Raw genomic sequence first — 26,709 nt, forward strand, 5'->3', positions numbered from 1 at the left:
TAAGTGCCCGGGCTTAAGAACAAGGGTTATGCAGAGCTTCTTAGGAGACGGGAAAGCGGGAAATGAAGAGATTTTCAGAGGAAAAAACAGAGAAAACGGGTTCTAAGAGGGTGAGAGGAAACTGAAGGAGGAGGGAAGAGAAGACCGTTGCAAGCTTTCTTTAACCATCAACAACACGGCCAAGCTGTCATTTTATCCCCCAACTGCTGAAGTTTGTAGCAGAGCTAACACTGGCTCTTTCTGGGGATGAGATCCTCCTTGTGAGATCTCAAGAACTACAGACCAATGCCTTCATACAAAATCAGGTTAAAAACATTTCCTAGTATCCATTGGGCATGGAGTCAAACTAAGCCTACAATAAAAACCTGTAAAAGAACATGATTACAATCATTAAGGCTTGAGAGCCTTAAACATCCTAAAATCTCAAAAACTGGCCATCTGCTGGGCCATCAAAACTGTTTCTCCTCCTCTCGACCGGTTCATCATAGATCAACAAAACTGGATTTATTTGATCCTCTACCTCAAAAAGTTTAGGACATTTGACCTTGTCTAGTAGATATGGATCAAATTTCATCCCCTTTCTGTATACTCTCCTCCTCGGATGTTTTTCATGAGAGCCTCTGTACACCTGCTGAATAATCATGGCTGCTGTGTACATATCTGTGTCATCTGTGGCCTGCACAATTAATATGAAAGGAAAACCAATGTATCCTTGTGTGGAGGACTCACAAACATCACCTGCTCCTGAATCTTTCTTAGAACAATCCTCATCCAAGGAGGAGTCCCACAACTGTACACCCTCTTCCTCTGTCATCAAGAAAGCTGCCCTTTCAAGCTGTGTGGAGGCCACCTGAGCAGGTTTCAGAAAATCAAAACTGAGGTGATCAGTCTCAGCCTTGAGAATGGAGCTATTTCCTGCCTCAGTGCCTAGTGGGCAACTGTGAGGGATTCTCATTTGAGCAGACAGAGAAACATAAGATGATGGGGAGCTTTCTTCTCCCTTATTGATCACTGGGCAGGGGACAAAAGCAGGTTGGACAATTTGCAGATCTGCATAGTCATGGGAAGATGGGCTGGCTTTGGGCTCAGCTTCTTCGAGGATGAAGGGATTTGCTGCTACTTGCTTCTGCTGATGAGCTTGTTGTTCTGCAGCCACAACAAACTCACAAGCAGTGCCTCTGGATAATGCTTCTTCATAGGCAGCTCTGGTTAAGAAGGGGGCACTGCCCTTATCTTCCAAACCATGGACCTCCTCCTCTTCTTCAGGTTGCTCTTCTTCCACGACTATATTCTGACAAAGGGTCTTCACCCTTTTGTCTTCGTTTGCATCTTTATTTCTTTGCAAAATCTGCAATTGCTCCTGTGCTCCTTTATATGGATATGGCTTCGAAAGAGTAAAAGAACAAGGAGTTCCTGCTTCCTCAGGATACTGCTCAGCCTTTAGTTTGGAAACTTCAGAGGCCAATAACTCAATCACCCTAGCTAATTCATTGATCTCAGGATCATAGGATGATGAGGATTCACCTCCCCATCTTCTCCTTTCAGCATCACCTTCGAGTCTTTCTGCAGCAATGATGTTTGCTTCTACCTCAAAGGCTGCGTTTTGCATATCAGCCAAAGAAGCACATCTTTCTCTTAACCGCAGGCAGAACTGAGAATCAAAGGCATTAGCATAAATGAGCATGGCAGAAGCGGGGGTGGGTCTTACTTCAACTGGCATTCTGCTGTACATATGATTGAATCTGATGTTGAAATCAGACAGCAGCTCACCATCTTCCCTCTGCAAGTTCCCAAATTCAGTATGATAGTAGAGTAGATCTTTATTATTCCCCCAGTGCTTTAGGAACACATCATCTGAGGCCTCAATGTCTGTAATAGACCTAGGGGGTAATTCTCTGAACCATTTTCTAGCCTCTCCCTCTAGGCTTTGGACAAAAACCCTCATCCACACATCCTCTTCATTGATATCTAGGTTATCAGCATAACAATAAAAAGATTCAAGGTGCTCTTCAGCTGATACTCCTTTTGTACCAGTAAACTTAGGCATATATTCTTGATAATCTCCTGCAGGCATGGCATTCAAAGGGACAGGCAAGACCAAGGGTCCATACCTAGCAGCAACTATTCTTTCTATCTTTGTGAGAGCTTGCTGGCCTGCCATGACTGAGGTAAGTGGAAGGATACTGGTAGACTGAGTGATATGGATCAATGAAAAGGATGACAGAGACAGAGGACTACGATGGACAACATGGTGCTTTTTGGACTGAGAACCGAAAGGGAAATGAATGACTAAGGAGCTTTATGAATCTCTGAAGGTGACTTTCACTAATAGAGATACATGGAATATCTAAGGCTTACCTGGTCCTGATGCTCCTTTCTACGATACTTTCTTCTGCTTAACGATCTTCTCAAGATCAGGCACTGGTTCAGCTGGTGATTTTTGAAGAGTTCTCTGAACATGCCTCACAAAATGAGCCAGGACTGCAATGTGGAGTTGCCAAAGGTTGGTCTTCCTCCAGTGGATTCGCCAGATAGATGATTACAACCAGAATATGTGTCCAAGCCTTGTCTATCATCAAAGTCTGGAACTGTGTCGTTCTCCCAGGGAAGCTGAGCTTCAATCTCCTTTCCCCAGCAATGGCGCCAATTAATGTTATCACCCCAAGAAACTCTCCTAGGTTGTATCTCAGAGATGCTCAGGAACATTACAAACTCAACAACAATGTTGGAAAATGGTGGATGAATGGAAGGAATGATGCATATTCAAGCTAGATAACCACTTCTACTATGCTTAACCCTAGACATGGGTGAACATCCCTAGACTACAAGGCTTTAGACCACTAACTACTCACAGTTTGAGAATTAAGTGGAAATGGAGAATACTGATCACACCAGCAGATGCACAGGACCCTGTGATGGCCAGCGGCAACCAATAAAGAGGTCTGTAAATCTATTTCTTAATGCACAGACAGGATGACAGCTCTCTGGCATTAAAATAACATAAACCTGCATACACATTCAAGAATACATACTAGATTCTAACACAGAGGTGGGATGACAGCCCCTATAATGCTAAACATCAAGAGCACATGAAAAATGCATAACAGGCACAACCTGGAACAAAGAAGAAGTGGAAAGTGAGCAATTAACAACAAAAGACGCTTGTATTAGCTGAAAATGAAGACCAGATGCTGCAAGTATCACAGTAGTTACGGTCTCCAGAAGTTGAACCTTACATCAAAACAATATCCATCAACCCTCATTACATTCTGTCTTCTGGATATATATAGAGGTTGATTACAAAAACACTCTGCTATGCTATACGAGGAAGGATCATAATGAACCAACAACCACATTAATTCTTTGGAATGGACCTCTGCCATGATCTGACTGTGTTTGGGCATGAATTTAACCTTCTCTGGTGTTCTGCAGTCCTTTTCGGGCAGGTGGAGTGCTATATGAGTGAAACTCCATAAAATGGTAAATGCCTTTGACTGCTCGAACTCTGCATTTTCCTCTTCGGCCATGCTTTCCTTTAACTGCAGTTGTTGAAGATTTATTACGCAGGGTACTGGATTCTGGCCTCCTTCTCCCTCAGGTACGCCAGACAGGCTATGGATAGAGACAGAATGGCAGAGACATGATTGCGACGGGGACAAGACTCGGCCGTTGGATCGCGTGGATCAACGACGGGGATCTATCGAAGGGAAAAATCGGGCAGAAGCAGGTCAAACAGGTGTGGGCCTTCGGATCGCAATTATGGCAGATCTGACGGTGATCGGGCGTGAAAGACGCACGAAGATTAACGGTCGAGGAGTAGTGGTTTCGCGGGCGGGCGGTATTCCCTGCACCGCCTTTGGAGCTGCGGTGGTTTCCATATGTGGGATGCAGTAATATTGTGATGCGTGGCGGATGGGACGGCGGGGAAACCGCTTTCCCGTGCGATAAAGGGCGGGCAGGTCGCGCGAGCGGGGCTTGCGACTACCGTTCGATCGTGTGACGGACGGTCGGATGGCGAGAAAAGTGCACAGGGTTTAACGTGCGGTAAACATAGCGGAGACCGTCGGATCGTGATGCGATTGATGGTGGGGATTTAACGAAGGACGGAGGGCAGACCATCACGGGGTCGTACAATCTCGAAGGGTCGTATGGGCGCGGGTTCATTGGTTAAGCGCCCGGGCTTAAGAACAAGGGTTATGCAGAGCTTCGTAGGAGACGGGAAAGCGGGAAATGAAGAGATTTTCAGAGGAAAAACAGAGAAAGCGGGTTTTAAGAGGGTGAGAGGAAACTGAAGGAGGAGGGAAGAGAAGACCGCTGCAAGCTTTCTTTAACCATCAACAACACGGCCAAGCTGTCATTTTATCCCCCAACTGCTGAAGTTTGTAGCAGAGCTAATAGTTCCAAAGGGACTACTGCTAGACCAAGTGACAACAGTGGGACAAGGACTCACTGTCACCTCGATCGATGCCCCCTGCTCTTTATGGACTTTCACCGATGGGAAGAGTCCCGGTATGGAGGAAATCACTTGAATGATAGGGTAAATGGCAAGGTATAATGTGATTTCCTAGGCCCATTCAAAGGATAGGCTCAATTAACGGTTCAAATACTTAAAGAAAAGCTGAAAGGCTCCTCAAGAAAGACCTATGAAGGATGACCTCAGGCTTAGGAATATTCAAAAGTGATGAATGCCTAAGATCTAAACTTCCAAAATCCCTCACTTGTGATTGATGTGTTTATATTAGGGTTATAAGTGAGGCAAGATGGCTCATTCAATGGAAAGATTCCATTAAAGTGTGAGCTTTGAGAGAAGCTAGGGTGACTTTCCACGAAAAGAAAAACCCCTTGAGAGAAATACTATAAGAAACTAAGGGTTGAGAGATATGACGTGGTAAAGGCTCATCCAATGATCACCTATAGTTGAGAGAAAAGGTTTTGAATGATGAACTACAAAGTGCAAACCTTCAAGAAATCCCCAAGTCAAAGTAGCTTCAAGTGTTCCCTCTTGGTGTGATAGCTAGGGCATCAATTTATTTTAAATTCCACTATCAAAATTTGTTCAAGACTGGAGAATGCCTAGAGGATACATAAATGAAGAAATTTGTTAGGACAAAATCCTAAAATTCATCGTCCCTAAAATTTCGCACCTGTTGAGAAATCTTAGGACATTATATTTCTCCTTGATCTTTGACATTTACCTGTGAAAATTCTTATGTGCTTGTTAGGTCTTATTTATGTTTTTCTTTCATCAAGATAGATGCCAAACAATAAACAAAAGATGACACAAGATGTAGGTACACAACCAAGGCAAAACCCCTAGGTAGGGGAAAACCCAGTCAAGAAGTCTTCCTTTAGTAGATTCATATGACAGTGAGACAACCAAGACCTTAACCTAAACTTCTCTCCATCCATCAAGTCAGCCTTTGACATATTCTTCTTCCAGAACAAATTTTCAAATTTGATTCTTCTTGACATCTACATCCTTATTTACATCCTGCAATCATAGAGACTTCGACTTCCTGTAATTACAAAGACTTCGGCTTCCTGCAATAATAAAGACTTTGTATTCCTGCAATAATAAGTTTCAGACATCACCATTCTGTAATAGAGTTTTGTTCCTTCACTTTATACTATAGTCTTGTAGTAATGTTTCGGACTTGTGAAACCTTGCTACTTTTCTGTTATATCCGAACTTGACTGACCGTTCCTTGAACTGGGCCGAGTACACATGGTTATTTATAGCTGTTGTTTCCTATGAATGAGCCGACATGAGTAGAAGATTAATTTGAGGTTGACTTGAGGTGACAAAGGCCGACTTGTTGGAGGAGAGGTGACACTTAAGTATTCTTTTCTATCATGTTCCCAAGAAGGGTTTATTACATCAAATTTTGACTTTGACTCAATAGAAAAATCCGAGAAGCCTACAATGGAGGCTTGACCTATGACTATTGACCCAAGCATGAAACCCATTCTTTAATAAGTCAAATTAATAATAAATAATTTCTTTTGACAAATATATTACATCATGCTCACGTACAATTATGAAAATCGACACTAGTTACATTCTTCAACACTCCCTCTTAACTAGGGAGGTATTCATAATTATATATATATATAGTATACAGAGGTACATGGAAGATCTCGAGATGAACTACAAAGAGTTCTAGCAGACTTAGTGCTATGGACTAGATACCTGACTAGGGTAATCTATCCGGGTGGGACTAAGATGGACTCAAGCTTTCAGCGACTCTAGGTACCATCCGGCTTACTAGCTAACCATTAGAGAATCAACTGTGGTCGTATCGGATGCAGAAGGGGGAGTAGATATATCTATACCTCCTCAAATTGCAGGAGATTCGGGACCAACTTACTTCCATAGGTGCCACAACAGATCAGGAGTTCATGGTGAGGACTGCCCTGAATGCAGTCTCCGAGGAGTGGGAGACATTTGTCCAAGGCATTTTGGGCAGAGCTGTTCTTCTAGGATGGGAAGAAATGTGGGCAACTCTTCGCCAAGAAGAGATTAGACTGTTGACCAAGGCAGGGAGTAGCAGCAAAGGAGGTCGAATCAAGAAAGAGGAGGAGGAGAATGTGGTTCTGTCATCTGCGGGACAACAGGGGAAGAGGAAGAAGAAGGATATCTCCAAGGTGAAGTGCTTCCATTGTGGGGAGCTGGGTCATTATGCATCCCAGTGTCCCAGGAAGAAGAACAAGGGAGAGGCTTCTGACTCCAAGGTAGCTCCGACTAAGGCGGAGAAAGAAGTCGAGACTGATGACGAGGGTGCCATAAGTGCTCATGCACCTCTAGAGAAGAGGTGGGGTGACATCAAGCTGTAGTCAGGAGGACTATAGAAGATGTAGGGGCAGGATCCTTGAGGTGCCCAAACTCTTGGATCATATCCGGCTACGGGAGCCCCGAATGACAGTAGCAGGATGCGAATGTCAGTAGAAGCAAGATGCGATGGAGCGACAAGGCAGTGCTAGAGTGCAGAGGTCTGTAGTAGCGCAGTGGGGGTTGCAGCAGTGCGAGAGGCACAAAGGTGTTTGCAACAGTGCGAGAGGCACAGTGGAGGTTGCAGCAGTGCGAGAGGCACAGAGGTGGTTGCAGCAGCGTAGAGGCAGCAGAGGGAGCACAGGATAGCAATAGAGGTAGCTTCAGCATCAGGAGGCTTCCAGAGTGACAAGGATGTCAATATTTGGGTAGATCAGTTACTTACTTCTTGGTAACTGAGTTTTAGTGCGACAATTAGTAGTGGCAGTGATATGGGCGGCATAGGCAACATGTTGAGAGGGAGCTGCAGTACAGATGTAGCAGTGGCAGTGGCAGTGTAATGGGCAACCGTACAGGGAGCAATAGTGTGGTGGATGTTGGGCAATAGGCCAAGCATCAACACAAGTACCGGTGCAGAAGGATCAGTGTGATGTTCAGTGGTGGAGCATTACTAGAGCACATTCCTCGCTAAGAGGGAGTGTTGATTTGTGGTAGCATCAGATGTGCTCTAGCCATGAAAATTGGTGGAGAGGCTAAAACACATGAGATCTCCAAGACCCAAAAATGGTTTGGAGAAATTCACCCGATTGGAGAGATGTTAAAATAATTAATATGTTTAATGGAGTTCCTAAGTCTAAGCTTAGGAAAATTAAAATATTAATGGGTATTATTATAAAACTGGGTGAGAATGTTCTAAATGACATGGATCAAGCCAAATCTAATATCAGCAGTTGATTAGGGACTTAATCTTGGCCGTTGAAGACTCAACAGGAAAAGTATAAGAGGAGGCTTGAGGGTTAGTTGGAGATACACCAAGATTGATCAGTCAGTTCGATTTTCTGGAGCGGGGTTTGCTGAGAAAATTCAAACAAGTGATCTGAGTTGCAGCGAGGGGCAGTGAGTACATAGCAGAGAGGCAGAGATAGTGCCAGAGGGCCAGCACAATGATTGAGGAGGCTACGCAGAGCCAACAAGAGCCATGCAGAGGTAGCCAGAGACTGCGCAGAGGCTGAGGGGCCTGCGTGAGTGATGCAGAAGGCCAGAGAGCTGATGCTGAGAGGCAGAGGGTTGATGTAGAGAGGCAGAGGGCTGATGCAGAGAGGCAGAGGGCTGATGCAGGGGGTTCCAAAGCTACGCAGAGGCTAGCAGGGCTTATGCAGAGCCTTGGAGAAGTGCTGAAAGGATTTTCATGGGGTAGACTAGTGCTGAGAAGCTGAATATCTGCTTCCGAGAAGAGGTATTACTGCCGTGTAGAAATCTTTGTTGGGTGAGCTAGTTTGGCACCCTAGTTGTACTCAAGAAAGCTGCTTAATAATAAAACCCTCAGAACTGCTGCACCGGTTTTCCCGCATTGGGTTTTTCCGGGGACGGTTTTCCAAAAACAATGGTGTCCCTTGTGTGTTTGTCTGTTATTTCAGTTGGTGATCTGTATATGAGTTGAGGCTGCATTTGTGTTTATTTTCAGTATTTATATGGTTAAATAACTTGTTAAGGAATAAACAAGTAGGTGAAATAAACCAGATAATGCGGTAGGAATTTCTGACGTGTCAGACTTAGAAATTTCAACAGTTGAGAAATCTTAGGACATTATATTTCTCTTAGATCTTTGGCATTTACTTGTGAAAATTCTTATGTGCTTGTTAGTTCTTATTTATATTTTTCTTGCATCAAGATAAATGCCAAACAATAAACAAAAGACGACACAAGATGTAGGCACACAGTTAGGGAAAAACCCCTAGGTAGGGGAAAACCTAGTGAAGAACTCTTCCTTCAGTAGATCCATATGACAGTGAGACAACCAAGACCTTAACCTAAACTTCTCTCCGTCCATCAAGTCAACCTTTGACATATTCTTCTTCCAGAACAGATTTTCAAATTTGATCCTTCTTGACATCTACATACTTATTGAGATCCTGTAATCATAGAGACTTCGGCTTCCTGTAATTACAAAGACTTCAGTTTCCTGCAATAATAAAAACTTCGGCTTCTTGCAATAATAAGCTTCAGACTTTGTCTTTCTATAATAGAGTTTTGTTCCTTCTCTTTATACTATAGTCCTGCAATAATGTTTCGGTCCTGTGAAACCTTGCTACTTTTCTGTGATATCCAAACTTGACTGACTGTTCCTTGAACTGGGCTGAGTACACATGTTTATTTATAGTTGTTGTTGCCTGTAAATGAGTCAACATGAGTAGAAGATTAATTTGAGGCCGACTTGCAAGGTGACAAAGGCCGAGTTGATGGAGGAGAGGTGACAGTTAAATATTCTTTTCTATCATGTTCCCAAGAAGGGTTTATTACATCAAATTTTGACTTTGGCTCAATAGAAAAATCCTAGAAGCCTACAATGGAGGCTTGACCTATCACTATTGACCCAAGCATGAAACCCATCCTTTAATAAGTCAAATTAATAATAATAATAATAAATTTCTTTTGACAAATATATTACATCATGACTCACGTACAATTATGAAGATCGACACTAGTTACATTCTTTAATGACACCAAGCTGTAGAAAACCTCCTTATGCTTAGGGGACGAAGAAAAGGGAAAGAAAAGAGGTGAAAGAATGATATTTCGTTAAGTTTAATGTGATCACCAAGGATCTAGGACCAGTTCCTGGCTATTGGGAAGATTGGAGTCAAAATGATCAAGATTTAGGAACTTCGCTCTTCAAGGAACTCTGGATTCGGTGTAGACCCCACAGAAGTAAGCTGGTTGCGAATCCCTTGCAACCTGAGAAGGAAGGGATCTATCTCCTCTCCTTTCTGCATCTGATACTGTCTCAGCTGATTTTCTAATAGCATCTTCCGTTGCACGGAAGATCCCTGATACAAGGTGGTCAGGGTCTCCCACATCTCCCTTGCTATGTTCTTCTCAGCAATGTGAGGTATTACATGATCTTTGACTCCATCTAGGATCATGCAATTGGCCTTAGCCCAGGCCTCCTCGTATTTCTTCAATGGATCAGTGTCGACCGGTTCAACTATTTCTTTCAAGGCATGTCCTTGATGCGACTTTTATCCAGGATTGCCAGGATCCTGGCCTTCCAGATGACAAAATTGGAAGCCCCGTCCAATCTGTCCTAATCCCTTAATCTGTTCATTGCCATCTCTGCTCCTCTTCTCTAAACTCCCCCCAAGTCCAGATTTCCCTCTTGGAAATCCTCCGGCCAACCGTCGAATCACTCCTCTCCAATCCTCCTTTGTCGCTGCAACTCGGATCTAGATTCTTGGCTAGAAATCTGTCGAGGTAGTGCTTCCCTCTACCTTGGTTCAGTCTCCTTAGACGTTGTTCAGCACCGACAGAAACAATGTTCCACCAACTCCACAAATCAAAATCTGCATAGCTCCCTTAGCCCTTACAACTCAAAGAATCTGAGCCCTCAGGCTCTGCGCAATCTCTGCGTGGGCTGAATCTGCTCCTCCCGGCCATCTGCGTCAATCCTTCCTACTTCAGAAGGATGACGTGGCTCTGCATGAGCCTGGTCTGCTCTCCTCTGTCTTTGCCCTGGCCCTGATAGCTGACGCAGCTATTGCGTGGGCTCCTCCCAGCTACTGCGTCTTCCTCTCCGGACTTAGAATGTTGACCCAGGGACTGCGTGAGCCTCTGTGTCACACTCTCTGCACTGTGTAACTCCTCCTCTTGCCTCTTCAGCTCTGGAACAACACTGTCTCTAGGGACCACTGCTTCTCTACTGCAAATTCTTAGATTTCTCCGCTGGTGTCTTCAGTTGTCTATGATTTGCAATCCCTCTGATACCATGTGAAAATTACCGAATCTAACACATCAGAAACCTCTACTGCAATTTCTAGTTTACTATCTACTACTTGTTCTTTACATTAACAAGCTATTTAATTGCATAAACATCGAAGTAAACACAAATGCAACCTTCACAGATATACAGATCATGCATTGAAGTAAACAGAAACAATAACACAAGGGACACTGTTATTTTTGGACAATCGTCCCCGGAAAAACCTAATGTGGGAAAACCAGTGTAGCATATATGAGGGTTTTATTATTAAGCAAATTTCGTGAATACAACTAGGGTGCCAGAATTGGCTCACCCAACAGAGAATGTCCTCGGCAGTAGTACCTCTATCCGAAGATAGATATTCCGGCAAATCAACAACCGGATGATCAACCCCACAGTGACTCTGACTGTTCCTTGTGCTAGATAGCGAAAGTTGCTCCAAGCATTGCTCTGGAACTGCGTCACCCTTTACCGGCTGATCTGCTCTCAATTTGCCTCACATAATCTCCCCAGCACTGCCTCTGAAGCCCAGCGTTAGCCTCTATGGCCCTCTGCACTGCCTGCGTCAGCCTCTACAGCTTCTGCATCCTCTGCGTCAGCTCCCGCTGCCTCTGCGTCAACCCTTCTAGGGCTTGCACTGTCTCTCTTGCACTGCGTTGCCTCTCTGCTATGTATTCTTCAGCCTCGGATGAAAATCCCTTGCTGAACTGCCCCTTGCTGCAACTGATCACTGACTCGATTTCCTTAGCAAACCTTGCCCCAGAAAATCGAATTCTTGATCTCTCTTGGTGTGTCTCCAAGTGACCCTCAAGCCTCCTCTTATACATTTCCTGTTGACGATTCAACAACCGAGATTAAGTCCCTAATCAACGACTAAGATTAAAACTGGCTTGATCCTCGTCACTTAGAACTTTCTCACCCATTTTATATTAATATACATTAATATTTTTATTTTCTTAAGTTTAGACTTAGGAACCCATTAAAAATATCAATTATTTTAATATCTCTTCATCCGGATGGAATTTCCCCAAACGATTTATGGGTCTTGGAGATGTCGTGTCTTAGCCTCTCCACCAAATTTCATTGCTAGAGCACATCCGATGCTACCAAAAATCAACATGCATCAGCTTGATTGGGTGACGCTGTTGCTGCAGAGGGCAGTGCAGTGGTTATTGGGCGAGTGCAGAGACTGTTGAGTCTCATTTTTCCCTTTGCCGTGGCTAGAGGTGCGACGCAGATTTCATCTGGAGTTGCTGGTGGGGCGGTGATTTTGTTGGTGCAGAACAGTACCAAGTGGGGCAAAAGCAAAGTAGAGGGAATCGGTTCCTCAAAAGATTTCTTGCCAAGAAATCGAGATCCAGTGCTGAGCAGCGACAAAGAGAGATCAGAGAGGGGTGGTTCGATAGTGGTTGGGAGAAGGATTTCCGTGAAGGAAATTGAAATTCAAAGGGAGCTTGTTCGTTAGAGGATTTATAGTGCCAAAGAAATCCAGATCCAAGTTTTGCTGGGGCAGCAACGAAAGAGGGAGAAGAGAACTAGTTCGACATTCATTTGAGCAGAGATGGCCGTTAACGGACTGAGGGATTAGGACAGGTTGGATGGAGCATCCAACTTCGTCATCTGGAAGGCTAGGATCCTGGCAATTTTGGATAAAAATCACATCAAGGATTATGCCTTGAGGACGATTGTTGTTCCGGTTGATGCTGATCCTCTCAAGAAGTACGAGGAGGCTCAGGTGAAAGCGAAGTGCATGATCTTGGATGGGGTCAAGGATCATGTGATCCCACATATTGTTGAGAACGACACAACAAGGGAAATGTGGGGGCCTTAACCACATTGTACAAGGGAACTTCTGTTCAGCGGAAGATGTTGCTTAAGAGTCAGCTGAGACATTTTCAGATGCAGAAGGGAGAAGAAATTGATCCCTTCCTTCTCAGGTTGCAAAGGATCTGTGACCAGCTAACTTCCGTAGGGTCTACACCAGATGCTGAATTCATGGTTAGGACTGCCCTGAATGCAGCCATTGAAGACTGGGAAACCTTTTTCCAAAGCATCTTGAGCAGGGCTTCTCTTCCCAGTTGGGAGGAGATGTGGGCAGCCCTTCGACAGGAAGAGATCAAACGATTAACCAAGGCGAGAAGCAGCAACAAAGGGATCAGAATCAAGGAGGAAGAGGAAGGACACATCCAAAGTCAGATGCTTCAGATGTGGAGAAATGGGTCATTTCGCCACGCAGTTCCCTCAGAAGAAGGGCAAAGAAGAAAAGTTTGACTCAAAGGCTACTCCAGCGAAAGCTGACGGAGAGGACGATGATGATTGCGCCATGAGTGCTCATGCACCTCTAGAGAAGAGGTGGGGCGATATTGAGTTGTAGTCGGGAGGACTACAATAGACGTGCAGGATCTTTGAGGTGCCCAAACTCTTGGATCACATACGGCTACGAGAGCCCTTAATGACAGTAGCAGAATGACGGATATCAGTCGGTGCGAGAGATGATGGAGCAACAGTGGCAGAGCTAGAGTGCCAAAGTTTGAAGCAGCGTAGTGGAGTGTTGCAGCAGTGCAGGAGGCACAGAGAAGATACAACAGCAACGCAGTAGCATCAGAGCGTTATCACAAAATAGAAACAGAGGTAGCTTCAACATCTAGGGGCATCCAGACTGACCAACATGTCAGTTTCGGGTGGCTTTTCAGTTGCTTACTTCTCAGCAACTGAGTTGCAATGTAGCAGTTAACAGTGCAGTGCTATGGGCAACATGATGCAACATATTGAGAGGGAGCTGCAGTACAGATATAACAGTGACAATGGTGGTGTCATGGGAAACAGTACAAGTTGCAGCAGCGCAATGGATGAAGGGCAACAGACTGAGCATCAACAACACAGAGGACCGATGTCATGGATCAATGTGATACTTTTACTGGAAAGTATTGCTAGAGCACATTCCTCGCTAAGGAGTGTTGATTTTTGGGTAGCATCGGATGTGCTTTAGCTCTGGAATTTTGTGGAGGAGCTAGAACACATGAGATCTCCAAGACCTAGAAATCGTTTGTTGAAATTCCACTCGATTGTATTTTATTAAAGTAATTAATATTTTTAATTGGGTTCCTAAGTCTAAACTTAGGAAAATTAAAATATTAATGGGTATTAATGAAAATATGGGTGAGAAGCTTCTAAGAGACAAGGGTCAAATCTAATTTAATCTTAGCCGTTGATTAGAGATTAGATCACAGTTGTTGATTTCTCAACAGGAAAAGTATAAAGGAAGGCTTGGGGTCAGTTGGAGAAGACGCAGAGAGATTGCAGAAATCGATTTTCTGAGGTGAGAATTTCTTAGGAGGAAAATTGCTTGGGGAGATCTTGTAGCTGAGGGGCAGGGATAGTTCGGGAATACTAACAGAGAGGTGGAGAGAAGCTTGTGGAGGCAATGCAGTAGCCAGGAAGAGCTGACGTTGGGCCAGTCTTGGCCCACGTAGCCTTGACGCAGTGCCAGAAGGGCCAATGCAAAGGAGAAAACTGCCTTCCACGTAGAAATATGGAATTGCCAGAATAGCCGGGAAAGCTGATGCAGTGGGCAGAAGAGCTGACGCAGAGCCTCAGAGAGCTCCACGCAGGCCCACACAGTTACTGTGAAGGGGCAGCGCAGTTGTAGCCAGGGCTAGCCAGTTTTGCTGTCGGATCAGCCGGAATCTGCCGGGTGAAGTGAGGTAAAACTCACTTAGGTTTTCCGCCATTGTATTTCTCTGTCACTGGTTTGTCGAGAGGGCAACCAACATTTGTATTCAGAACTACTTAATAATAGAAAACCCTTAGAGCTGTTGCACCGGTTTTCTCGTATTGGGTTTTTCCGGGGACATTTAATCCAAAAATAAGTGTGTCCTTTGTGTGATTGTCTAATTTATTTTTCAGTACTTGATTTGTATATTGGTGTAGTTTGCAGTGTATTTGCATTAATATTTTTTGAATATTTATGAAAATAACTTGTTAAAATGAAGAACACAAGTAGGTAATGCAAATCTGTTTACTGCGGTAGGATTTATGGTTTGTTAGATTCAGAAATTTTCACACTGAAGTGAGAAAATCCTCTCACAACGATTGCTGATCTGTAAAGAAAAAACAAACATCTTGAGACTAGAAGTTCCTTGAGGAAAAATTTCCCTCAGTGTTTGCTCTTCTTCCTTCCACCTGACGCTGGCTCTGCTCTAGCAAACTGCTGCAAAACCACTTCGTCCAGCTAGAGATATGCTCCATGAAAATACTGAGCTGCTCCCTCTGCCTCTAGAATCACTCGATCTGGAAAGATCGAATTTTTCTGTCCCTCTCTCAGAAAAATCGAATCTCCTAAAGTAACTCGACCTCTTGGCAAAGTGACTGCACTGCCCCTAGGAATTTTGATCTACTGCCCACACTGAACAACGAAATTCCTTCTCTCTCCGCCTCTAAGCTCTCTAGCTGATCAACTGCGCTTTGATACCATGTGAAAATTCCAAACTGTTATCCTATTGCAACAGCTGTAAATTATTGTCCTAATTGCTAATTTAATTTAACAATTTGTTTACTGTTTACTACAACAAATACTGAATAAATCACACTGCAACTTACACAAACAAAACCGCGGAAGAATAAACACTAGAAGAAATGCTAGAACACACACATAAAATAACATAGTTATTTTTGGATAAAGATCCTTGGGAAAACCCAACTTGGGAAAACCGGTGTAGCAACTGAGGCTTCTATTATTATGCAACAATGAAATAATCCGAGTACAACTAGATGCCGAAACTGGCGATCCTACAAAGAAATATTGGCAAAAATATGGAGAGAAATTTTCGTCACCCCGCAGGCAATCTCCTGGCACAACTTGCCTTCAGAATTTCGTCCCTTTGAGTCTCTGCATCAGCCTCTGCGTTGCTCTACGTAGATGGTTGGACGTCTAGCCTCGGACTGGACTCTGATGAGGTTGGATGTCTAGCCTCGGACTGGACTCTGATGAAGTTGTTCTGCCTTCTGCTGACCATAAAGACGCTTCTCCGACACTCTGGGACTCCTTCCCGACCTTTGGAACTGAAAACGTCAATCTCTCCCAACAAATTGACTTTGCCTCTAGAGGTCTCTTTGCTGCCCCAACATCAGCCTCTCTGTGGCTCTCTTGGCTTTTTGCAAATGCACTCACCGGATCTAGAAACCTTCCTCCGACTTCACTGTCTCTGCCCCTGTCTCACTGCTTCGATCCCACTAGCTCTCTTTCCGACAACTGATTGCTGCTACTCTCGAAATCGATCTGCTCATGAAATCGAACCTCTCAAGTGTTTTCTCCATCACCACGTCGACCTCCTCTTATAATCCTTTGTTGGAGCATCAACGACCAAGATTAAAACATAATCGATGGCTAGGATCATTTTGGAGTCAATCCGTGTGAGTTTCTAGATTATTCACGCCTTGACTTAATTAATTTTGATTAATTAACCATATTTCCTCAGTTTAGACTTTAGAAATATTTAAAAACTGGTTAATAATCTAATTAAGTCATTTCTAGGTGGAATTTCTAGAAACGATTTATGGGTTTTGGAGATCTCATGTATTCTAGCCTCTCCACAAAATTCAAGGCTAGAACACATTCGATGCTACAAAAACTAACAAACTGTTGATTGCAATGCTTCAAAACAAGAACAATGAGATAGTGCTCAACATAAATTGCAATAATGATTTCAATTGGAAAAAATAAAGTGGAAATTAGCTTCATAGTTAGAAAAATAACTCAAGTTGTCATGAATTGAAAGCGCTATGCTTCTTTACTTGTAGTATATTGTGAAAGCTTAACCAAATGAGAAATAGATCAGAAAACACAAGTAAGTGACGGCAAATGAGATTGAATATTAGGAAATTAAAGGACTATGTGATCTAAGAAACTAATGAAATGAAAATATGAGTTATTCACATGCAACTAGATTTAGATGGCAAATTAGAATCACAATAGCAAGTGAATGATAAATGCAAATGAAGAAGAAAAGTTAGCTAATTTTTAGATCTAAGCTAAATTAGAATGTTAGTCACCACAAAAAAAGTTCTCCCTTTAAATAAGGAGGTGGGATACCATAGGAAATTCCCAAGCTCCCTAGAGAAATCATATTTTTATTATTGAAAATGAGGCCCTCTTATAGAAATGAGGGGCTTGGGTAGAGCTTACAATATGCACTTTAAACTTACTTTTTCCCAAAGTTACAAGTGAGATTTTAAAGATTTACTTGTGAGATGTTACAAAGTAAATGCCTAAACTTGTGAGATGTTACAAAGTAAATGCCTAAAGCCTTGAGGTGAATAATGGTTGCAATTTCTCAAAAGAATGAGGCTTTAGAAGAAGAGGTGAAGTGATAAGAAGGAGGTACTTGGACTTGAGGTTCCAAATGGAAAAGGGTCTTTAGCTTATGCTTTAGCTCCCTTTTTTTCAAACCTGAATTGCCTCTAAGAACACTTATAGGAAAACAAACAAAAGAGTTAGCATGCAAAAGAAATAGTGCTGAAATATGTGAGAGGAAATCACATGCATGAGAAGGAAAGAGTTAGAAACCCAATGCAAGTATAAAATACACTTTATATTACAAATTCCCTCACTAAGATCAGCTTGAAAGCGTTGATTTAATGAGTGAGAGTTAGGATTTAAATCCAACAACTTAGCCTCAAATGCTAGATAAAATCAATATGTGCACAAATGAGAGAAGAAAATATATGATTTTTAGAGATGGAAAAGAAGCAAAGGGCTCATGAAACCCCCTTTTAAATAAATCTCTTGATGTCTTATGAGATTGTTGGCTTGAACAACTTGTGGGATCTTTGATATCCTTAGAGGTGACTATTCCACCTGAAGAAGTCCTCAGAGTCCAATAGACTTGACAACCTGTCGTTTGAACACACAAATGCCTACAAACCAATTACTAGTGAAAAAATGACTTGGCATATAAAGGCCAAGTTGAGGTTGCGATTCAACTGAAAATAACAAGCTACAACAAGAGATCAAAATATATCAAGCCCAAAGGAGATTTGAGATAGCTACAAATCTCCCCTCCCTAGACAATAGTGCCCTTAGGCAAATGCACAAAATAACCAACTAGATAGCGATGTAAAATCAAATGAATAACAACATCAAATGAAACAGGTATACCTCATCAACCAAAGAATGCACCACAAGAGAAGCTAGTAACCCCAAATACTTTCACTTTATTTAGCTCAATAACAATTTCGGCATAGTAACAATAAGCACAAGCTTCAAAAACCATGCTCAACAATGAGAGTTGGGTTACATTTATAAGAACCTGGGAGAAAATCCCAATGTAAAAGAGAAATGCCAAGTGCCCAAGAAGCAAATCGAACCCTCCAAGTGTAGAGATGACTGAAGTGAGTGTCACCCAACTGTTGTAGATGTGTCCAATGAATTTTTGAAATGATCCCTCTGCTGGCCAGCGTATTACCTTCTCACCATGTGCTTTTTTTTGTGTCTGACACTTGCAAAATGAAGTGGTGAAAGGAGGGGACAAATCCCCCTCAAATCTGGGAACAATCAGCTACCTGAATCTGTCATACAAGTTTTCCTTAATCTGGCTTGCATGTAGTTGAGGGAGTTGTTGTATTGCTAGAGTAAACTAGCCTAGAAGAGCTGTGCGTATTTGATGAGAGCCACGTGTAGCCAAATAGGAATTTGGTGGAGACAAACCCATGAATTTTTCTGTTTAATTTGAACTTTGCATTATCTCCAAATTTGTGCACATCAAGGCAAATTTTTGTGTTGCGTGGAACCTCAAATCTGGGATGTGTGTGTCATCCTTTGTTGGCTATATGTAGACCATGGGCGAGGGATCGAGGTGGGGTCCATTCCCCACTCATTCTTAACTTTAGACATTAACAAAATTTTCATCAAATAAATTTTCTTGCACCCAATTCTTGCCCCATGAATTGTCAATTTGTGGACCCTCCTAGCTGCTTGTTGACTTGGCTAATTTGGCGCTTTGACTTGATGAGTTGGCATTTGGGTCGTGGTCCCTACATGATTGCCATATCACCATTGCTTCTCCACTTAATCTTCATGTCAAAATTTGACTTATTTTGACTTTGGAAAATTTATAAATTTTTCCAATTATAATTTTTTTTTGAATTTTTTTTCTCATTTTTTGCCACCAAAATTTGGAAAATTTTCTTTTGAGGAACTATAAGTCAATTTTTGACCCTCAAAGTGGGTACTAGAATAATGCTAGACCTTTGAGGATGAATTTCGAGTAGTCACACGCCCCAGACATTTCCTAAGGCCACTTATTTACATCATTACATAAAAAATAATTAAAAAATCCCGTTTTGTAGGAAATTTTTAACTATTAAAAAATCCTACTTAGACCTAGTCAAATTCCACGAAATTTCAGAGATGACCTAGCATGGTAATATACGTTGACTCTAAACACTAAGATGCGTTAGGGGCTTGACCTTTAAGCCGTCGCCCCAACTTTGGGGTAATGCAGTGAGTGAAAAACTTAGAAAATTATTCACTGCTAAAAAGCAGGAATAATTAACCAAGTAAACAAAACACTCCAAGGTGTACTCACTTGCTGATCAAGTCCCAACACCCTAGGCGTGTTACATCGCTTTATTCATCATGCTAGTGACATTTATACAATATCCCTCTAGGGCTACGAAATCTGAGGACTGAAGAAGAAAATGGGAAGAAGATAGAGTTGAAAAACTCTGGTAATATGATGATCTCTGATGGTACAAGCAACCTTTGGTACATCCTTGGGCATGGAGTTGTCAGAAAATCTTTAGGTTCCACTCCAGTGGTCAACAGGTCTCTATTAGGTGGTTTCAACCTCTAAGAGAGTGACATGTCCATGGTACATTCGTCAGATGGCAGGTTTCATGTGAAATAATGATGAAGTGGAGTGGGGTAACAAGGAAGGTGCCAAGCCACATGCCATGGTACAAGGGTAGCTATAATGAGGGAAGCCCACACTTGGGTTTATAGATGTAGGAGGGAGTAATCGTGGTACATGAGTTAACCCAACCTTTGTTTTTCCACCCTTCTTCATATGCCTTTTGCCTTTTATTGATTTTTTTCTTTTCATAATTGTTCGGGGCTCCAAAGAATGAGAGCATGATGTGAATGATATGGAAATGAATACCCCTCTAAAGTTGGGCAGTTCATCACCCACTAGGGGTTGGGACAATCATGGGTTCCTTAATGGTGCAGGGGGCTCATATAGGGGCCCTAGGAACCAGGGTGATGACCATGATAAGTGGTAGACCTCATGTTTGGATTTTTTTGCCCACGTGCTAAATTTTGACAAAGACACTTGAAAGTGTTCATCCTGATGAGGTTGGAAAGACAAGAACAAGAAGCTCAACCAGACAGAATGGAGGTGATGTAGACGATTCTAATTCACCCGTTGATATGGATGTTTTTTATGATTGTGAACTAAACTTGTCTATAGATTTTGAACCAACTTCCTTCACGGAAGATGCTTCTCATGATGAATGGAAAGAAGCGATGCAGAAAGAATATGATGCCTTGATAAAAAATGGCACTTGGACGTTGGTTGATCCTCCATTGGGAACCAAACCAATAGGTTGCAAGTGGGTCTTCAAGAATAACTTAATAAGTATAAAGCAGATGGCTCACTTGATAAGCACAAACCAGGCTTGTGGCAAAAGGTTTTGCACAAAAGGAAGTGGTTGACTATGAGGAGTCTTTTGCCCCCACAGCAAAATGGGCTACCATCCGGACACTCTGTGCCTTGACAGCACAAAACAGTTGGAAAGTCCATCAAATGGATGTAAAAACTTCTTTCTTGAATGGAGATCTGAAAGAGAATGTTTTTATGTCACAACCAGAAGGATTTGTTGTGAAGGGTTAGGAACATAAAATATGCAAGCTTGTAAAATCCTTGTATGGCTTGAAGCAAACTCCGCAAGCTTGGTATGAGAAGTTAACTGAGCATCTTCTGAAACTCAACTTCAAACATTATGATCTTGATGATGCAACTTTCTTTGTAAAGAAAGTTGGCAAAACAATTGTATATCTTGTGGTGTATGTAGATGATCTTTTGATGATAGGGAACAATGAGAGCTACATTGCATCCATAAAGAAGGAATTGAAGAAAGGTTTTGAAATGACAGACTTGGGCTATGTTCACTATTATCTTGGTATTGAAGTAACTCAACATACAGAGTTTATATTCCTCTCTCAGAAAAAGTACATTGGAGATCTGTTGAACAGGTTTGGCATGACCGAGTGCAATCCTTTAACCACTCCAATGAAACATAATTTAAAGTTCACATCCACTGAAGGAAAAGAATTTGAGGATGCAACAAAGTATAGACAGCTCGTAGGAAGTCTCAACTACCTGACTACTACCAGACCAGACATTTCATTTGTTGTTGGAATCCTCTCCAGGTTTATGCAAAAGCCTTGTGAGGGTCATTGGTCTGCTGCAAAAAGAGTTCTAAAGTACTTGAAGGGAACTCAAGACTTTGGACTTAAGTATACACAGGTGGGCGACTTCAGCTTGATTGGATACTCTGATTCAGACTTCGATGGAGATAAAGAAACCAGGGTATCTACTTCAGGTTATGTTATGAGTCTTGGATCAGGAGCTGTCTCCTGGAGGTCACACAAACAATCAGTTCCAACAGATTCCACAATTGAGGCAGAATATGTGGCAGCAGCTGAAGCAACAAAGGAAATTGTGTGGCTCAGGAAAATTCTAGAAGATTTGCAGGAGAAACAAGTGCATTCAACTCCTCTCATGATTAACAACACTTCTACAATAAAGTTGGCCAAGAACCCAAAGTTCCATGATCGAACGAAGCACATCAATACAAAATACCATTTGATTCGACACCATGTTAAGGCCAAGCCAATCCACCTATGCCATTGGTCCGCAAATGAGCAGATTGCAGACATCTTCGCCAAAGCGCTTGGAAGAGAAAAGTTTGAAAGATTCAGAATTATGCTTGGACTCACCAACATCCCTTCATATTAAGGGGGGAATGTTGACACCTAATCTTTGGGATTAGGTAAACCATGTAAATATTGTAAATAGAAAATAAGGAGAATTAGAAGATGAAGAGACACTGGGAGATGAAACCCAAGAGTCTCTCCCTCCATGTATATATCTATGATCAATCTTAATGCAAGATCACAATTCGAATTGAGGAGTTACCCCCTGGCTTGAAACATGCGACTAGGATACAAGGTTAACTACCAAGTTGGACAAGGAGACAAGAGCATAGACCAAACCAATTATTTTCACTGAATCCACCCACTAGTCCATGCCTGGAAGTGTCCATTATAAGTAAGAAAAAGTACCCAACTACATAATGAAATCCATACCTTCGGGGTTGGAAGGCCCAACTTCAAACATACGCTCATGACAGATGGGCAAGGGTGCATAAATACTGGCTTAGGTGGCAGAGATGGTGGCACATTGAGCTTTTTGGGGTTGCAAGGGGTTGTTGGATGCAGGTTGAAGACAATCTAGGAGAAAAAATTCTCCTATGGGTTTCACCCACGGTGGTGGGTAACAGAGCCAAAATTTGAGAGCAAACAATTTTGCAAAATTGTTTGAACCCAAGACAATGTTTGCCGAGATGGTGAAGTGTTTGCTGGTAGAAACATGTAAAACTCCTCCAGTCCCTTCCATAGAGGGAGAGCCTTGAGCTTCTCTGTTAAAGAAGGCCCAGACAGTGTGTCTGAATATTGGGCTCCAAGAGAGGAATTTGTCTTTTTATATGGACTGTTGGTTTTATAGTGTTGATGATGGCCAAACTATGAATAGAACCTTGATGGTGACAAGCTCTTTTCCTTTAAAGGTAGCTAGGTTTTTCTCCAACCATTTACCTCATATCACTATGAGGGGTGCGGGGGACTTTGTGTTGCATTTTTTGTGATCATGATAGCCATCTTTTGATACAAATATCAATAGAAGAACCTGTTGTCGCCTAAAATGTACACACGATTGCGACAATGCTCAGGGTAGGGGTTGTCACTTTGATCTTGACCCTCTTCATTTAAGCTGTCTCCCTACAACAGGTTAAGGGGGGTAGTCCCTATGGATGAAACAATGGATTCGGGAGACAAAATTGAATGGCCTAGCAACTTGGTTGAAGATAATTTGGCAAGTTAATATTATTTAGCACAACTTGATTATATTTAAGAATTTCTTAAGTATGAGACCAGTGCCTTAGGAGTCAAATTACTTGCATAATATAGATTAATTTCCAAGTTACCGGATGAATAATTGTTGCTAGGATGAAAGCTATCCTATATGAGATGCAACACCTAGAACTAAGTGAAATGCAAACTCTTGGTTAATTTTAGATTAAATGCCTATTCTAAGTGAATCCTTTCTCTCAACTGTTTTGAAGTTAGTCTCAAATGTAGGTTGTGGAGAGAAACCCAAGGGAAGAAAGCTATGGCTTTATTAACGATACCTCCCCTAGGGTTCTAACCACCTGAATGCCTTCGACACTACAGGCACTGTGGTCCTGACGACTACAAGCTCACCGTGTTAACCACAGTTGAGGGTCTAAACTTCGCACGTTGGGTGAGAGAGGTGGTCCTATCTTTCTATCGACCAAGCTTATGCTTGGAGGTAAATTAATTAATGCACAACTAATCCTAGGATGAAGTGAAAGTTATAAGTGATTTCCTTAAATGAGATTATCAAATAGCCTCTTAAGTACTTTAAGTTAAATTACTTAGGATTTGATTCCTATGATATTCAATACACAGTGCCTAGAGAGCGATATTAGGAACAATCTCAATGTGCTAATGAAACAAGATCACTAGAGTGCCAAATAGAAATCACTTCAAGATCTATCCAATGATTAGCAATCTCAAAAAATGACAAGTTCTCTAAATAGATAACCAATAAGAAGCAAGGAGCACCAAATTAATGAATCCTTTACACAGAATCAGCAATAGGATTCTCCAATTGAGATCACAATATTACTCAAAGAAGATGATATCACAAGATTATCTTTAGATCACAATGTTGTTAAACCATGAAACAAGATAATGCTCTTATCCAATTAGAAACCAATTCCTTATGTCACTTATCAATTAGAAGCAATCGGTTACAAGAATATTTGAATTTTTTAAAAGAGCATTAGCAAATAAGTGACCTCAATATCATTAGCTCTCACAATGAACCAATACATTGCCTATGTTAAGTTAATACGAGCACAATCTTCTTAAAGATGGGATTACTAACAATGATTTTTAGAAGTGAAATGCACTAATGCAAATGCCAAAAATGCAAGTGTGTAAAATGAGGCAAGATGAACAATGATATTTATGTTATTCAATTAGCCCAACACAAAACACCAAAAACTATAAGAGTAGTCCACTTTTTTTTTTGCAAATGAGGACAAAATGAAATATAGGAACACCTTAAGCTATGAGAATGAATTCTTATGACCTTTTTAATGCTTCTTAAGGTATTTCCTTACTTCTGTAGCATGTATATCAGACTCAGAAAATTATATATCAGACCTCCAAAATCACTTAGAACACCCTAGGAACAATGACACAAGTCTTTCTTATTACTTGAGATTAAGTGTGAAATGATTATATACTTATGCCAATGTATTTTAGAGCTTATTAAGGTGTTTAGATCAGATTTTCACCACTGTTAACATGAATGCTTCAGATCTGATTGCAAAGAACAATAAGGAGAATATGAGGAAAGAGAGCAAACCCTTAGGCCTAGAGGCCTAGTTTGATGGCTAGTTGACCTTCCAATGGACTAGAACTCCTTCAAACACCTGCAACCCGACTTGTTAGCTTGGAATTAAATGGATCAGCCTACCTATGACTGAAACAAGGGCTTCTATGGTTGAAGCCCTCAAATCCTTGATGGCAAGTCATAAGCCTGCAACCACAAGAATCAATGCCAAATTGAAATGCCAAACTCGGAAAATTGCCCAAACATAACTGAATCAATGAAACAAATTGTCCAATAGGGCTGTGGCTAATAGGGGTGTCCCTCTAGGGGCTGCGGCTGCCCAAGTTGAGGCTACAAAGGCTTGTGGTCTGCCTAAACTAGGCCAAAAAGGCTTGCGGCTAGGTGTTGGAGGTTTCCACTAAGGTATAAGGGGCCCACAAGGGCTGCAGCTAGCCTCCAAGAGGCTAAAATCCCTCATGGCACTAAAAAAAATGACTTCGACCCCCTGCAAACACGAATTTTACCTCAGAAAAATCACTGCAAAAGACCAAAAAGGCTAGCGGCTTCCTTTCTTCAGCTGGACGTTGAATTACTGGGAGCTGGAAGGGCTAGATCTTACCCTCAAGGGCCTAGATCAGCCTTCCTCTCTTGAATGAAAAGCTCAAACACCAAGTACCCAACATATACAAAAATTTATAACCCCAAATGCTATACAAAATTTAAAATGGGTTAGAATTAAAATACAAGGGTTAGATTCAAAATTATTTTACAAATATTTACAATATTTACAAAATAAAATTTACCCTTATTAGCATGTAAATTCCGTGATAGCGTAAGAGAAAGAGATTAATATTTTTTCAAGGGATTTTAAAATGAATGATGTATGTAAATGGATCACCAACCAAAACCCTTCTGCAAAGTACCCTACAAAATGAAAGCTCAAAATCCAAACACGGTCAATTCTTCTCCATAGTCTGTGAACTTGGAGACCAAGGGCTAGCGTACCTGTAGATCTCTATTCAAACTTAAAAGATAAATTGTTAGATCATAAGAGATTTAGATCTGTAGATCTAAACCCAACACCTAAGGCAAGATATCTGTACCAATAGATGTTCCTTCATGCAGCAAATGAAATAACAATTATAAAGCACATATAGAGCATGAAAAATTACTAGCACATACCACAGATCAATAGATAGAAGAACACCATGAGATTGAAACCCCAAATTCTTTCTATTATGAGGAATACAATTCCAGCAAAGCAAGGCTCAGTATATGCAGTAGAGATTACATCATCCAAAGATGAGATGAGGAGCTTGATAGCTTTCTTATATAGAAAATGAGACAATGGAACCCCTCCATGTGGAAATAACGGCTAGTTGGCTTGATCCTCGCCAAAATAATCTCATCCTTTGATCTTCGTTTGAAAATAACTTGATTTCCACTGTTGATTTTTAATTTTGAGGAAAACATTCGATTTTTTCTTAAAACCCCTTTAGAATTTTTCTAGGGTGATGGCCATGATAATGAGTAGAGTTCATGTTTGGCTTTTGCCCATGTGCTAATTGATGTCTCGACCATCTTTTGCATTTTATAATATTCCTTTTCTTTTGTTTCTTGCTTGTGGACATGATATGATTTTAACTTTCTTTTAGTTGCATCAACCTTTGGGGACACCTTTTCAGATTCGACTCATATATGTGGACAATCGAAGGGGGAGTGCTAATGCCTTATGGACGGAGAGAAGGAAAATGATGAAATAGGGCTTGAAATGTGTGTGGGGGAGTGAAAAATGTGGAACGGGAGAACGGGACCACACTACCAAAATCGAGGTTTCCCAAATAGTGCCCTTCCTAAAACCATAGGTCAATAGGGGAGATCCCACGGGACTAGGATTGAAAATTAACCCCCCATTTAAGGTAAGGGAAGAAAACCACGGTCAAAGCCCTTTCTTCTTCTAAGTCACCCAATAATCCATGCCCAATATGCCTAAGAAAAACAAGCATAAACACTCGATTGCACAATGAAAAACACACCTTTTGGGTTGGACTACCTACCTTCTAACATATGCTCTCAATAGATGGGCGAGGGGACATATGACTGATGCAGGGAACGGAGATTGAATGGCACAATGTATACGATACAGCGGTGGCTATTGGCTGCCATTTGAAGAGACATCTAGGAGAAAAATTCTCCTATGGGGTCATCCACTTTTAGTGGGTAACAAACACCATGTACACAAAGTGCACTAATAAAACTCC

The 26,709-nt window shown here is 41.7% G+C and overlaps 1 protein-coding gene across 4 annotated transcripts in view; it reads left to right on the forward strand.

Moving 5' to 3' along the window:
* Positions 1 to 26,709, forward strand: part of LOC149246455 (OVARIAN TUMOR DOMAIN-containing deubiquitinating enzyme 12-like) — a 323,598-nt gene that overhangs the window by 16,059 nt on the left and 280,830 nt on the right. The gene's annotated exons all lie outside the window — the stretch shown is intronic.

The sequence above is a fragment of the Pinus tabuliformis genome, chromosome 7 (assembly GCF_031772625.1).
Source record: "Pinus tabuliformis cultivar Carrire ecotype Pingquan chromosome 7, CPIR1, whole genome shotgun sequence".
NCBI classification, from domain to species: domain Eukaryota; kingdom Viridiplantae; phylum Streptophyta; class Pinopsida; order Pinales; family Pinaceae; genus Pinus; species Pinus tabuliformis.